General features: G+C 44.7%; 1 protein-coding gene across 1 annotated transcript in view; it reads left to right on the top strand.

Moving 5' to 3' along the window:
- The first annotated feature begins 3,976 nt into the window (after window positions 1–3,976).
- Window positions 3,977–14,455, top strand: part of LOC109856739 (protein Tob1) — a 53,502-nt gene continuing 43,023 nt past the window's right edge. The window contains exon 1 of the mRNA XM_020432350.1: window positions 3,977–4,416. The gene's annotated coding sequence lies outside the window, so the exon portion shown is untranslated. The remainder of the gene's footprint in view (window positions 4,417–14,455) is intronic.

Genomic DNA, 14,455 nt, shown 5'->3' with positions numbered 1-14,455 from the left:
TGCGGCGGCGGAACGCGCGCGTGCGAAAGGCATTCCTTCGCGCACGAGAGAGGCCGTACACGCGGCTGCAAAATTCCGGCGTTTACCCCCGGATATTCTCCTGGAAATACGGTAAAATCTGACGCGCGCTTATTATTAATCGCTAAGAAAATCAATACATACTCGCGTGACTACAGCGAGAACGTGTAGCGCTCGATGTGTCATTTTCGCTCTTGTGGCGTCGTGAGATTCACGGAAATTTCAAATTTTTTTTTCACAAAAATGTCAAATCTCAATGGTGAATTTTTTAACGTTGCGTAAAATACGATATTTGCGCGGTCTTGTAAAGTGTGTGTCCTTGCACCATTTATCCCACAGCGAGATAGAATATATGGGTGAGACGTTCTTGTGGCTATCGAACGGAATCTCTCTCGCGAGACGCGAGTTGAATTCGCTTTCCGATGCAATTTTGCCGACGACGTCGATTTTCCATCAGTGCGAGCACGAACTTAGCCGCGCGCGCGCGTTATACACGTCTCGGAGATTCCCCGCGACGAGTCGCTTTGAAACGAATATCCTAACGTCGATTTTCCATCCAGCTCGTTGTGTGTTTGCTCTTTGAGGTTTAACTGAGAGAGGAATGCCCGCCTCTCTCTCGTGCGAGTTTCCGCCGCTCGTTATTGCAGAGTTACGAAACTCATTGTCACGTCAACGAATTTTCGCGTTGGCCGCGATCGAACGACAACGTGTATAATCGCTTCGCGACCTGTTCTCTTGTCATCGAGATCGATAAAATTTGTTTCGCGGGCGACAGCGATTAGACACGAGCTTAGTCGCGTGATGGAAAACAAACTTTATTCGAGAATATAATCACCTCGAGCAAACGTTCGCAAAAAACGCACATGTGTTTGCATTCGGCGAAACTTTTTTGCCTTTTAATTAGAAAAAAATGATCAATTCCATATTTTCTGAGGGAAAAATCTTGATTTATATGTTAATTCAAAGCAGCTTAATTTTTTTCTTATTGAAAACTTGAAGTCAATCTCGTTTTGTTGAATTGTGGGATTTATAACTTCGCAGTTTTGCAATTATCGCGATTCTCACAGTTCTGGTGCGAGAAAAACACACCGTGTTGTGTATTCGGACTTAATCCACTTTCGTAGAACATTTAGATGCTTAATCGAGTCAAGTGTCTTGATGTTCCGCGTGCAGACGCGCGCACGTATCAAAAGTGATACAATATTCAGCGTGAAAATAATGCAGCGCTGTTCGCCGTTCGATCGACTCGACCGACGACAGCGAGTTCGCGGCCATCGATACGACAATGTCAGAAAAAAGCCTTGACCTCTTGATGTTAGTGCGAGCGACCGACGCCGGTTTCGAAATGGCGAACGAAGAAAATCAAGATTTCTCACACGTGGTCGTTCCACGCGCGAGTTTGTTTTTGTATTTTTTTGCCATTGTGGGAGGAAAAAAATTGTTGAAAAAAAAAAAAAAAAAAAACTTATCCGATTACGCGATTTTGCATCGGTTAAGTACGACGATGTTTTTTTCGCCAATGGCGGCTTCGCTCTCTCGAAGCCGGGAGCTCCCGCCGGGCTATAATCCCAAATATCAGAGTTCAGCACGACGTTGATCAATATTGCCTCTTCGGGCAACTTGGAGCTTTTTGCGTTTTTCTTTTACGTATCGCGCCGAGAGAGATATAACGACCGCGGTTCGTATTCACAACCACGGTATATCAGCGAGCCAAGAGAGCTGAAATTTCCAACACAGCTTCGTATAACGGCGCGCGCCGGATCGTGATGATACGTTGTGTTCGAAATCCGCAGGAAATAATCGCCGCCATTACGGAACGTAAATCAAAGCACAAAGGATCCGCGGAAATTAAGGAAGTTTCGTAATTACGTCGCGCAGTCTGTTCGCTATATATATATAGCAGTAAATTTATACACGAAAGGAGCCGCTCTTGCGTCGCGCTCTTATACGAGAAACCAAAAAAAAACAAAAAAGCAAATGTGTAATTTCCACTTGACAAAGATTTGCGCCGATTGTGTAAGTTGACAATGTTCGCACGTTTGAGTGAAATATACGTGTGAGAGCGGAAATTTTCGGATTATCTAAAGGCTTTACACAAGGTAATTTTGTTCGAGTAGATTAAAGAACGTTTTTTCCGCGCGAGAATTAAAACATATGAAAATGAAAAATTTCTTTCCGCAATTTACGACGAGAGGCAAGGAAATTGAGTTAACGTGAAATTAATTACACGCTCTTGTGACAGATCCCGATTGAAACTACAGACCATCCATTAAGACGGATAATTGAGTAATTTAAGTCCATCTTAAGCTTCTTGCAAGTTTTACTCTCTCGATTCTTTGAAAGTCGTCGGAAATTGAAAGTGTTTGTGAATCGACGGAAAATGTTCGCCTCTCGCACACGATTTGTTATTGTCGCAACAATCGAATCAATGTGAATCAATTTAATAAATATTAATAATAATAATTACAACATAATTTGCTAATTGCACGTCCGGACGTGTGTGCGAAGTTGAACAATTTTTTTTTTTAATAATTCAATACTTCGTGTGAAATCAACAATCGCTTGTTTCAAAATCAACATGATTATTTGTACTAGCAATTAAATATTAATGACTGTCGGCGCGCGCACCGCCTGACGGTATTTACGTACCCGTATTTATCGCGTTGTATACAATTCACATTGTTAAGCGAATCCGGCAAGTAGAGAGACCCAAGTGTTATATAGCTAATATTATAAATTTATTCGCGCGCGCACGCAAACTCCAGTTTACCCTATTTCAAAACGCTCAATGGAATCCGTCACATAAATTAATTCAGAGAACAACACCGCTCGGTGCGCGAAGAGTTGGAATTACCGCAGAAATTTCCGTAGAAATTTCGGAAAACAAGATAAGATACATCGCAACAATTTCCGACGAACGTGTCGAGAGAAAAAGAGCACACACAACGAGTAGTGTGTATACTTGATTTTTTTTTTTTTTTTGTACACACAAGCGCGTCTTACATTGGCGCGTACGCAAAATTGCTGACCGCAGAAAGAGAACGTCGGCGATCTTGGACCCCGGCAAGGACGAGGTCGCGAGCGCGACCTAATCTTTCCTCTCCCCTGTCTCTTCCCGTTTACACGACGAGCTACCCCTTACGGGACTCGCTTCCGAAAGATTCTATATATATATATATATATGTGCACGGCGAAGCTACGGAGGGTGCGCGAGCCTCCCCCCTCGGGCTGCGCTGCACCGTAGGTGCATCGTGCTTGCACCTCCGAAGCGGAAAGAGCGTGAGAGAAACAGAGAGAAAGAGAGAGACATCAGAGCGGTTAGGTAGTACCGTGATACCTGGTCGCGCGTGGGAGGCAACGTGAAGGAAAAAGGGAGAGTAGGAGAGGAAGAGGGGAGAGTGGAAGGGAGAACAGCCGGTGAAGGTTGAGCACGGGAGGTACCGTTCGAGAATTTGCTTCCGTGTTCCAGTAGCACTAATGACCGCCATCCTAACCCCTCCCACCCCTCCCAGCCCCACCATGGCGCCCTTGCCCTCTTCCCACCATCGGGGAGTTGCGCCCCACCTGGTGCGGCGGGCACCCCTTCTCCTCTCTTTTATCTCAACCCTCCACGCAACACATCCAGGATGACTCGAATTACGTCACAACGCCGAGAGCGTGCGACCTGATCCCCTCCTTCTCCTTCCACCCTTCTTGTTTTCTCTCACTTTCTCTATCCCTCTCTCTCTCTCTGTCTCTCCTATTCTCTCTTCCTCCCGGAAAGGTACCTATCGCTTTACCTCCATCGGACCCGCGATTTCCCCGCCGATCTCCTTTCACCCCCCGCGATTTCCCCTTTTACCCAGCGGCAAGAGCGCGTACACACGATATGTGGCGCTCTATATACCTATTGCGCTATAGCGGCCAGCACTCGACAAAACCGAGGGGAAGTTGCCAGTCTCCGCTGGTACACTGAGCTGCGTGTTACTCTTCTTCGTTCACCACGTTCGCGCTTTCCGTCTCTCATCTCGTTATAGGCTAAAAAAGAAAATCGATCACACGACAAGGAACAAACAAAAGGGGAGAAAAAAACAAAAACAAAAAAAAAAAACAAAAAACAAAAAAAAAACAAATTTCTGGCGCCAACTCTCTCGCGTTCTCATCCGTGATTACTGTTCGGCGGCTCTTGACACACGTTTACGCGCACGCGAAACATATGCGTACATCACGCGTGTAACACAGAGAGAGAGAGAGAGAGGGAGGGAGAGAGACGGAGAATCTCTGAGAGAGAAAGAGAGATCTATCTTGTAGGTGCCGCGGCGCGTGGAAGGAGTGGACGTCGGACTGCAGGGACGGATTACAGGAACGCGTGTGTTGGGTGCTTTAAGCGGCGACTTCGAGGAGTAACACGTACTACAGGTGTGTATATGCATCGTCGAGCGCGTTAAAGCGCACGTGTTTTCGTATCAACGAGCAACGTGTACACGCTCGTGACTGCGTGTCTCACACTGTTGTCTGTCACGTCGTGTGCGTGCGTGCGTGTGTGCGTGTGCGTGTGTCGCATGCTTGTGTGCTAGGTATATATGTCGCGAGAGAGGTACATAGGAGGAAAAGAAGACGAAGAGAGAAGTAGAGAGAGGAGAGTTGTGAGATATCTTGCGGAGAGATAAATGAGATTTTTTTCTTTTTTTTTTTCTACGCCTTCCTAACCGCTGTTTCATAATGGCCTTTTTAATTATACGCGCGCACACACTGTCGTGTACCTACGACTCCTGCCTGACGTTCGTTGCCTCGATCAATATCGCCGTGTCGGTGAATGTCAGTTTTTTTATCGCCCAGAGCTCGCGATGAATTATTAATGTCATTAAACTTTAATGGTATCTTAATTTGAAATTATTTGACGACGAAGTGAAGCGACAGATACTCAACGACACACTGTTTTAATTCCCATTACGTATGTATAGGACAACGCGTCAACTTTCTGTCATGTTTTATGTTGTTGACAATCTCTCTCTAAGATGTAAAAAAAAGAGAGATCGGAGCGTGTACGGAGTATATTTCTTTTTTGTAATTTTCGCTCTCTTAGTTTTTCATATTTTTGCTCGTTGGTTTTTGCGAATTTCAATTTTTTCATCGAGTGTGACTTGTGCGTGCGGTTGCGTTGAAAAGAAATTCAGGATCGCATCACTCCTGATACGGTCAAAAGCTTTGTAATCGCGCGTTGCCGCGAATTGACCCGCCGCGCGAGAGAACCGAGGTGCGCGTGCAGAGAGAATTGTCGTCTGAAAAGTGTTAACTCGACGATGTGTCGGGACTTATGCAATATATGTCGCCAGGCCTAACCGCGGAGCGAGTGTGCCTCTTTAAAGACGTGAGTAGTACGTTTCCACGCATTTCAACCTTGCTATTCAGAATTCGCTGTTTATGCGGCACTTACGCAACAAATTAAAGCTCTCCCGCTCGGAAACAAAAACGATTCTTTTCTTTCGCGCCGAGCTTTAAATATAAATTTTCTTTTCGCGCTTTGGAAAATCTCATTATATTTCATAATTCGAAGATACGTGCGAGTTCTCTGACGCGATCATGAAATGTAAAAAGAAATTGAAAAAAAAAAATACACCGTTTACAATTTACAATAACTTGAAAGTCAAATAAAAAAAAACGCAATTATGTTTCCTCAAAGGACGTGCGGCGCGCGTGGCAGTGCGGCTCGCTTCAAACAACCTGTCGATTTCTCGCGTTACTTAACCTACAACACTCGTTACACTGTAATCTAATTCTTCGGGACGCTTTGCGCCGCTTTCGTTCACTTTGACTTCGCTCGAGTGCGCCCTACGTAAAACTCGCTTGTGAAGCGCGCGCGCGCCGCCCCTTACCCTTTCGCATTAAATGTCTCGTAAATATTGACTTGCAGTCGAGTAGGCGTAAGGATCGCGGATCGTCATTCGTTGCCTTGCGAGTTGCTGTCGGCAACTGTAATTTATATCGCTCGTAGATCGTAATATTTGCATTACACGTTGTAAAACGGAATAACCTCGCAAGTTCAATTCGCGTGCGATATACTTTTTTTTTTTCTTGGTTTTAACGAGAGACGCGAGATCATCGACGAAGATCCGTATCTGTCGCGAGATGCGGTCGCAGATTTAAATTTGGCACCAGCGTCTCTTGTGTGTTGGAGACTCGTCGTCGGATTCCTCGTGTCAAAGATTGCGCCTCGTCCGTCAGGTGTTGTAACTGGCCCAGATTCTGCGGTTAATTTACCCAATGGACTGTCATGTGTGCAAATATATTCAGCGACAGCTGTGTGCGAATCGATTTCGCAAGACAAGAAACCTACGTGAATGTTTTTGCAAATTGACAGTCAATGACTAGATATCGACGATACGCCTTGTGACAAAAAAAATACGTCTTGTGACAATTAAACCAACTGTATTCTCGCGGCCGCATTTCAATGGTATTTAATTAACGATACGTATGTACAATATCATCACAAATCGGTTGCGTTGGCAACAATTACCGAACCTTGCTATTTTTATTAACACTTGTCAACTAATTCATCAGTGAGTGATTATTATTATCAATGTTAATTATCATCCGGACTTAACGATTATTACGATATTATCTTTTTTTTTTTTTTTTGTTTTTCTTTCAGTTTACAGATGTCGAGCACGTGCCGACAGTCGTGCGTTCGACTATGTAAATGTTTCACACTTTGACATTATCTTATCGACTTGATATTGAACAAAATTTGTTCTTGTCTCACATGAAAAAAAATGTTTGTTGGAATAGCAAAGAAGTTAACATATGACAGAAGAAAAATTGTCTAAGCCTGTTTGTTTGCCTTGCCGTCAATTTGTTAACAAACAATTCAATTGGCAAATTTTTCTTGCTGGTCGTACTGTAACAAAATTTCTTTTTCGTGCAACATTCTGCCAACTTGCGAACTCGATTCACAGAGAGGAACAATAAAATTTTGGTTTTCCTCCGTAAAATAAAAAAAATCGAGAAGTAAATCGCGAAACGTACGACATCTGTCGTATTTGACGAATTTTTTTCTACTCGACGACGTTGCGCGCGTTACGTAACGCGAATTACATTTGATTTGCGAATGCACCGACTGAATATTATTTTTTTGTAGTCATTTTTTTTCTCACTCCGAAGTTGTTTTATATCATTATACACCAACGTTACGTCACTCGACGCTTTACGAGGATTCTCCGGTGTTCAAAGTCGTCGACTGCGTACTTTGTACCACGTAGCGTTTTCCTGCGGTTGAGTACATGGAAAAGATGCACGAGAATGGAAACTACTCAGGAAAACGCCAAGCGACAACACGATTAATTGTCGGCTAACTAATTGCAATTACGCAGTTTTATCTCGGAGAGATCGCCGTTTGTCGGAAAACGAAGAAAAGATGAAACATATATTCAACAAAAACGATTTATCGCGCGATTAATTTAAATTTATTTCGCAACAAATTATTTGATCGTTTCAATGATCGTTCGTCGATTTAACGATCGAATTAACGACGTTAGTCGAAACTGCGTACGTGCGTGTGTGTTTTTTTTTCTCTGCCGTACAACGCGCGCGAAAAAAATTAATCGATCGCTCGCGATCGAACGTTGTTGTGTTCAATTTCGCCGAGTTAAAGACGCGGCCTGAATTATTCTTATCACGTGAGAAATGTTTCACGCGAGTGAGAGAATTGTGTCGCATTCTCCGATATTTATATGCACACGCGATATTATTATTATCGACGTTAAACTCGATGAGAAACCACGCGCGGCAATTTTCTATTCTTTTCGCGCCTTTTTTTTTTTTTGTTTTTTGTTTATTCACCTCGTTTGCATCCTTTTACATACACGTGGACAGCTGCGCTTATACCGCGTGAATTTTGCATACCAAAGGCCATCTGCTCGTGGAATGTCGCTCGACCAGAGACACACGATCGTTTGAACTTGGCTTAGCCAATTATACCACCCCTCTCTTCCCCCTCCGACACATCGTCGTTTCCCATCGTCGTCCTGCTTCTTCGCGTTCTCTCTTTCTCTTTCTCTTTGTCTCTTTCTCTTTCTCTCATTCTCGTCTTATTTCGCACGTTTCTCTTCTTCATCTATCGCACGCGCAAGCTCGCATAATCGAGCGAAGTCTTACGATCGTGTGCGGGGGCGTTTACAAATTGCGTGCATAACTCCGCGTACCGCCGATGGTGCGCACGCGATGTGTTTACTCCGGGATGCGCTCGTCATTCTTATCTTACGTGCTTTTAAAAAACAATGGCTGAAAATACCGTCATTACGGTCGTCGTTACGAAATTGCAATGTCCGTTCAAGGTTGTCTACGGAGCGAGTGCGGATCGCAAAGTGGATGACAAAAATGTTGGCGTCTCGGCGGGACGACCGAGATGCGCCGCTCTCGTCGCAGTTACGTAATTAGATTACAACGACGTGGCACAACGAGTGACACGTCACGCGTGCGTGTTGGCGATTGTTTTTACCAAAAACTTTCTCTCGGATACGGAAACAAAAAAAAAGTTTATATTTTTCTTGTCGCGAGAAGAGGAGTCGCGAATCTGTCGGGAGCCTCCGACATTGTTTCGCTTCCATTTCCGCTCCGCGTACTTTCGCTCCGCTCTTGGGGAGCTCTCGTCGCATTTAACATGAAAGCGCTGGCGAGATATTGAGGCATAGCATAATGCATCTATCGATCGGAACAGAACCGAGCGCGAGCGTTTAGTTCGCGGTCGAGTTGGGGAAACACGCGTATTTGACACGTGAATAATTACACGGATCCGCGTTGATTTCGTTGAATCCGGATGAGGGGAGAATTTGTAAAGGAAACGATTTCGAGTCTCTCTTGCGCGGTGGGTGCGCGCGTAAACGATTGCTCCGCCGTGTGACACACGGCGTGTTGATTATGTAACGTCGCGCGGTGTCGTTTGTCGCGAATAGACCAGGTAGGTAGGTAGGTTACGCGACACACAACGCCGCTCGTCGTCGATACATCGGTACAACGGATGCGCCTAATTGGAAAACGTTATTGGATTGCGAAAATAGGGAAATAACGCCGAGCCGATGATTCGTTTCGCGCGACCACGAGCGACTACTGTTTTAATTACGCAACGATAATAAACGTTCGCGGTGACACGCGCCAACTCGAGCTCGTTACGGCATTGGAAGATACTTAATTGGAGTGTTCGAGTTCCCGAGATAGAGAGTCTCTTGTAAATTTATTTATTTTTTTTATTTTGTTTCAAAATTTGTCCGTGAGGCGAGAGAAAAAATGATGGGCAGAAAGGGGAAAAAGACGGGACGGAAAGCGAGAAAATCACGGGGGCGCGCGGTCCGTCGACGGAAAGTGGAGCAATAGCGACGGGTTTCCGGGACAGGACGAGCGAGAGCGCGCGACACAATCGATCGGCGCGACCTAATCGATTCGATACTCCCACGCCCGTTCCAATCAGTTGGCCGCACACGAGTTACACAAGAACCGTCGTGATTGGTCGCCTGACGCGCTTCGTTTTCGTTTCAGCGCGTCATCTATCGTCTTTGCTGGCGCGAGCCATAATTTTCGCCGTTCAGAGCCGCGCGCGTTCTATCGTCGATCGGAGAACGAGAGGAGGCGCGATGTCCCGTGCGAATTTATGGCGGAGCCGATATTTTGCATTACCTGCGCGTGAAATCGGGCGCGAGCGTGCAAGCGCATCGAACAAACGAATCCGACCATCGCTCTCGGTATTCATCCTCGGATGCGACGGTCGGGTTTTTTTTTTTTTTTTTTTTTTTTGTTCCATTTCGTTCGATATTTCGCGACGCGTACCGCGCGCGTCGCCGAGCGGGGCTCGCAACACGCGGCGTGTTCGCGCCAACTGTTTCTTTATAAAACCGCCGTTCCGCACAAAGGATAACAAACGCGGGTATAACAAATGGGTTACACAAACACGACAAATAATCCACCACGAAAATACATCGGGCGGAGTGTTTTTAACGATCATTCGTTTGTTCTCCGAGAAATGATATTCTTCTGTATATTTTACGGAAACATAACAAGACTGTTTGTTTACCACTTAGTCTGCCGCATATTGATATTAGTGCGCGCATCTCTCTTGTTCTTTTTTGAAAAATCGGTCGTCAGAATCCGCGCGGCAAGATGTTAATTCAACTCTCTCTCGCGCGCGCGTCACTTCGATAAACGGGATGTCTTTCATTCGCCGATAACACAAGTCTCGTTTTATAGACTGTGAAATGTGTGCGGCAAGTTTCATTAAAAAACTATTTCGCGCTCAGCACTCTCTAAAACTCGTTCTACTACTCGTTTCACGTGCCGTTAAGTCGATGTCGCGCGTACGTTTCAATTTCGTTTTCTTTTTCGGGCTCGCGACTGACAAGAAAAAAGCGAATCTAAGGGGACAAGTTTGTAATTAATTTATTTATTAAACAGCAAACTTAACTTTGCATACTTGAAGTTGACTGATTAATAAATTAATTTTATTGTAAAATAAAATGAAAAACGTTCTGTTTCGAAAACGTTACATACGAAAAGCTAACACATCGCAATTCAACGTTTCCTTCTCAGTTTTATCAGCCGTGATTTTTTTTTCTGGCTGAGCACGTTTCTCCGCAAAACCGTGCGAAACATTTCGCGAAATTCCTTTTTTTTTTTTTTTTTTGTACGTCGCTACTTCCGTCAAAAACTCGTTCGAAAGACGTGTAAGAAATTTACGCTTCATGTGAATTGAAAAGCATCCGAGTAAAGACTACACGTAGGGAAATACGAAGATGCGACTGTTTTTTTAATTTTTTATTTATTCCGTCCTCGAGAGTTTCACTGGTCACGCGAAACGGTGGAATTTAGAAAATCGACAACTGTGTGAGGGAAACAAAAAAAAAAAACTACGCGCTTGAGTTATTGAATCGCAAGTGGGCAACGTGCAAGTTTATTTATATTTATGTATATCAGTATTTTTACTTTTATACGCGCAAAAAGTCTTTTATAAATAACAAGTCGACAAATGCGCGAGAAGGAGGGAAGGAAAATTTATACGTATCTTTTACCAAATTTTTTTATTTACACAAAACAACAAAAAAATTCTTTGTGTTCCGTCTGTGCGTCGAAAGACGGAGCAGGGAGGCGCTAAATTGTAAAACACATTCTGTCCAAATAAACGCCATGTATCACAAGGCAATGTGTCACAAATACAGCACGTGATATCTCTTCCTCGTTGATGTTGAATCAGGTGTTTCTCAAATACGTCTGATGTAAAAATTGCTCGAATTTTCACCATGTCGCCTTAAGTAGACGCTTGAACGACGTTTCAGCGATAACGCGATTTAAAATCGTTTCCGAACGCGCGACGGTTCGGTTTTGTGTTTCGATATATCGGTCGTTGGAAAATAAAATACACACAGTTGTGCATTACGCTAATAAGTATCGACTTTACGTGTTCGATTGTGTAACACCGCGTTGTGCAACTCGATTGTTATTTATTTTTTTTTCTCTTAACTGTATAACGTTGTAAAAAATTACGCGTGTATCTCTCGCGATTGTTTTGCAATTAAAAACTGCACAGTGTCACGAGCGCGTTGCGTTGCGAGGCCGTTGTATATAAATCGAGATCTTCCATCAAAAAGTAAGAAATACTTAGAAGAGTATTGTTAAAAATATAATTTTCATTTTTGTTTTACAAGCGAAGCTCGTAAATGTGACGCACCGGTGACGATTGTGTGTGTGTTGTGTTCCGTTAATTGTGTTGTTCGTAATTTATTGAGAAAAAGGAGCTCACACCGTTTCGCGAACACGTATCGAGAATGCGCGACTAGTTTTATATATCGGTGGATATTTACTCGCGCGCGCTCTCTAAATTATGCGCATCTCAATTAGAATCGTGACTTTCCTTTTTGTTTTCCACGCTATCGTGCGCGATTCACGTCACCGTACACCATCTTCGGCGTGTTATCAGCGGGCGCACACTCGGAAAGTAACGCTTGCGCGCGCGTGCATGTGTGCGTTGGTGTGTGTGTGTATATGTATGCGCGCATTGTGTGCGCGCATGAATAGGCAAATTGCATTACTACTGCACGGGGACGTGGCGAGAAACTAGTTCGAACTGAACGAACGACGGGCAATAACAATCTCTTGCGCGAGGCGCGCGCCGTTATTTCGAGATGCATCCACATTGCCAAACCCCCCCATCTTCTCAAGGTCGATGCGAGTGTCTGCAAATCTTTTTCCCCGATGCGCGCATTACGTAACGCCGTCGTACATCGACTTTTATAGCTACGTGCGCTTTTTTTTTGCAGTAGAAACCGCGCGAATGTGCTCGTAATTTATGATGCGAAATTTGTTTTTATTTAAGCAACACGCGCGCTCATATATACTCGCGTTGCGAAGCTGTGAGGGAGAGAGAGAGAGAGAGAGAATTTTATCGCGCTAGCAAGGGGAAGCTAAATTGGATTTGAGATTCCTTTAAGCGCTACTTGAGCGCTGCACTTCGAATTGATGTCAGAAACGAGTATTCGAAAATTGGCAAAATCCGACCGAGAGAAAATTTTTCCAGCGAATTTTATCGGTGGTTAAAAAAAAGAAAAAAAAAAGTCTCGCTTATTCAAGAACCTTGACATACGATTATTACTGACGAAAATAATTACATCCGATGTGTATATTCGCGATTCGGAGACGCGCATCGGAGCGCAAAAACATCTCTAGAAAAGCTCGTTGGAAAATGCATCGCGTTTGACCGAGTTCTGCACGCGTGCGTCTCTGTGTGACCATGTGTGCATACTGTACACGCGCGCGCGCGCGCGCGCACCTACATGTGTGTGAAATAATCTTTCGGGATGGCGCCACTATCGCCGCCCTACCTACGGGCGAGGTCCATACTGGGTCACGGGTCGATCTTCGCAACGTAACGTTCCAATTCGCGCTTGATATTGATCTGAGCTTTTCCGCCCACGTTACAAAAGCGTCCCGGCGGCGACCTGGCTTCCTACCTATACGGTGTGCCTGCCGGCGGCACAGATAGAGAGACAGAGGAAAATTACCAATGGGAGAAACAGCTTTGCCGAAAATGCTCGCCCGCGAAGAAGCCAGCGGTCGTCATCAGCTCGGTAACAACCCCATCGAACCGCCACTCTGGATTCCTTCTCCGCAAATTAAGCGGCTTCGCTCGGTATTTCGCTCGGTGTTTCTTCTTTTTTTTCTCGTTGAGCGAAAACGAACCGAACGCGGTCGCGCATCGAGCTCGCGTTTTAAAAATGGACGCTCGCAAACCGAGCGTGTTCCGCATATATTAAATATGCACGAATACAAATACACATTAGTGGCCGGAGCCAGCGTCAATTTGATCTTCGCAATCGATCGATTTGAAATATCGCGCTCTCGACACGCTCGAGCGTGTAAAACTCTCGACACGGCGCCGAAATTCTTATTCCCTCGCGAACGACGGTTCAACAACCTTCGCGTGTTACAACCCGAAATTACGTGTCGTTGTTACGTAGAAACGACGGGATTTTTGTGGAAGGATTGTAATATTAACCACAGGAGCGTGGTTAGAAAATATTCCGTCTGGTGTTTTCTGCGGGGTTGGTACGACGCGCGATCGATTACCTTCTGCGACCGCCCGTTAAAATAGACCGCCACCCTCTTTTCTCGCCTACGTCACCGCCGCGTCCTTGAGAATTCAACCCTCGTGCGCGACCCGCGGTCGCACATCTAAATATGATATAAGGACCCTTAATAATTCTTCATGATTCTCCCTTTAACATCGCTCACGCGCTTCTCGTAGAATATTCGAGATACTTTACGCACACGTGTGCGTCGTACAACGTACACAGATTTAGGAAATAGATTACATCTGATATCTGATGTTGTCGCGGTGTGTTACGAGAATTTCTGGAAATGGTTTCTTCGCGTTGGTGTCAATTTTGTATATACCGGCGAAACATTCGTGGACATTTCAGTTCAAGGTTCGAGAACAGTTGATGGTATCGGAAATGAAGAAAAATGACCCCAACTCGAAAATCATCTTCAGGAACAAATTGCATGTTTGATAATTCTCGAGAAGCGCGACACGCACGCACTTCGTGACGATGAGACAATAATCGTGCGAAAGAGAAAATCCTATTTTCTTTCAGACAGACTCGAAGAAGGTATTTTCTCCGTTTGGAGATCCGTTTTTTCCCCATTTTTTCCGCCACCCTGTACAATAACCATTACGTGCAATTTGAGTGTTGCAATTTTCTCGAGCAAATGCCTTGACTGTTAAATTGCCCTCGCTCACGAGATATTTCGACGAGCTGTCGCCGCAAGTTCGAGGCGTCTCAAACGATACGACGGAGTCGAAGAGACTTGATTTCCGAACGTCGACGCGCGCGTATGTATGTTTCCGCTTGAAACAAACTCTCTCTTGCGAAATACACACGTCTACGAATTCCCTGTTTTTTTTTTTTTTTTTTTTTTT

The sequence above is a fragment of the Pseudomyrmex gracilis genome, unplaced genomic scaffold (assembly GCF_002006095.1).
Source record: "Pseudomyrmex gracilis isolate BER0280 unplaced genomic scaffold, ASM200609v1 scaffold_132, whole genome shotgun sequence".
Lineage (NCBI taxonomy): Eukaryota > Metazoa > Arthropoda > Insecta > Hymenoptera > Formicidae > Pseudomyrmex > Pseudomyrmex gracilis.
This window is presented reverse-complemented; position numbering and strand designations above follow the sequence as displayed.